Below are 2,173 nucleotides of genomic sequence, written 5' to 3'. Positions count from 1 at the left end.
GGGCGTGAGGGGGTCCGAGGGACCCCTGTGTGCCCCCCCCTCCAGCGGGTCATCCCCTGGGGCTGCGCACACCGGCAGCTCCCGTAACCCGCAGCCCCGTGACCCTCAGCATCAATTAACGCCGTTCACAAACAACACGCGCGTGGTCCCACAGTCGCGCCCAAAGACCCCGCGAGGGGATGGAGGAGGTTTTGTAGGCCCAGGGCCTGGCCAGGAGCAGGGAGCCCTGCGAGCTGTGCCCAGCTCCTCCTCAACGCCCTGTTCTCCTCTGATAATTAGAAATTCCCGGGTATTTTTCCTTTTCTGAAGCAAAAACCTCAGAAAAACAATGCGTTGCCTCCTGTTCTGTGCTGCTCTTGGCTGACGTAGGGATTTCGGACCGTTTGCTCCCTCTTCACAAAAGCCCCCCTGCCTGCCCTCCAGCACCGAGTGCCACAGAACAGGGGCCAGGGAACACCACAGCGGGCGGGATTCCCACTGCTCGGGCAACCCAGCAGGTAACAGGTGCTGCAGCCACCTCCTCCACTACTGAGACTTCACACGGTGCCCGTTCAGGACTGACAGCTAAAAAACCGTGCGGATCCATCCACATATATACCCTGTTTTAGTTTGCTTTCACTGTGTTTACGCTCGCTGCCTGAGGCCAGACACCTTATTAGAGACAACTGCCTCCTTTCGTTGTCATGTGTTTTGCCTCCATTTATAGCCTCTCCTAAAAACCCAGCTAACCCTTTGTTTTCTCTCTGTAATGTGTCACTCCAGAGGGCCCAAGCAATAGCAGTCCAGCACTATGAGGAAAGAAAATAAAGATCCCTTCTGCTTTTTACATTGCAGGATTTTTCAGCTGCCAGGAAGAGAATCCTCCTCAGTTAATAGATTATGACTTGACTTTTGTAGTATTTTTACATATTTTGCCAGTATAACTCTACTCCAGATCACTGCACTTTTGACCAAAGTAACAGCCAAATTTCCCTTCAATTTCATTATTGGCCCAGCTCTGCACAAACCATCAACACTAGGGTTAAGAATTAAAACAACAATAAGCTGTTAAAAGACCGTGCAGTGCAATTGCTGTATTTTTAGTGATCAACACTTTCCCTATCAGACAAATGCCAGAAAGAAAACCTTCCTTGTTCATGGAGGCACCAAGTTGCAGACATTTTCAAGTCAGGACAGTTCAGCATGCTCCCACAAGACTGTTTTTCACACGCAACCTAGAAGCAACATCAAAAGATGTTGTTTCCCCATCAATCAAAAAGTAATTTCTAGTTTGCTCTTTGCACCTCCACTGACAAGCACATACCCAACAAACCACTACAGTGTCAGCACCAACATCAGGAGAATAAACCCTTGCTATTAGCAAAGACTGTGGGATTCGGTTTCCCCTGCAAGACAGAACAGGGGCTTTAAAGAGACTTTGCAGTGAGGAGGAAGGAGATGGCAGAGAAACCAAACTGAAACAGGAACCAGAACCTGCACACCAGAAGACACCACAAAATACCACGTCGGTGCATCACGGCAATGACACGTTTTAAAGCACCGTGGAAAAGCGCTGGGGAGTTTTCTGATAAAATTTAGGACTGGGTCACTTCCAAGAGGCCAAAAAGCTGGGTCAGCAACCAAAAGATGAAAACCCCTGAGCACACCTCCAGGCAAAAAAATAATAATAATAAAAAATCGTTGTTTTCTTTCTTCTGAACGCTTCTATTAGCAGCTGGTTTATCAATCACCGATAATCTCTTCTAGATTTCACTTCACTTTCTGATTTCTAAAACGCTGTGACCTGAAGAGCGCTGACATGCATGACAGACTATGTGCATTTTCCCATTGTCTCAAGCGGCCTGCTAAAAGATATCGCCTCTTTTTGCCTTTCTCACCTCGAAACCACCTGCAACATTCAAGACAGCCGATCGCAGCCGATCCCCGAGCTGCACAGACCTCGGGGACCCCTCCCCCCGCTGCAGGCACAGCGAACACACCGCCCCGAAAGCCAACGAGCACAATTTCTCCCCACGCAGGAAAAAAAAAAACAATCCCTCTGAGCGTTTCGGGCCAATCTGCAGCTGGAGGCAACGGGTGCGGGCCGAGCAGCCCCGCGCCCGCTCCCCCGCGTTACCTGCGCCCCGGCGTTACCTGCCCCGCACCGCCCCGGCGTTACCTGCCCCGTACCGCC

Source organism: Chaetura pelagica, unplaced genomic scaffold (genome assembly GCF_000747805.2).
Source record: "Chaetura pelagica isolate M959 unplaced genomic scaffold, ChaPel_1.0 scaffold531, whole genome shotgun sequence".
In the NCBI taxonomy this organism is placed as follows: Eukaryota; Metazoa; Chordata; class Aves; order Apodiformes; family Apodidae; genus Chaetura; species Chaetura pelagica.
This window is presented reverse-complemented; position numbering follows the sequence as displayed.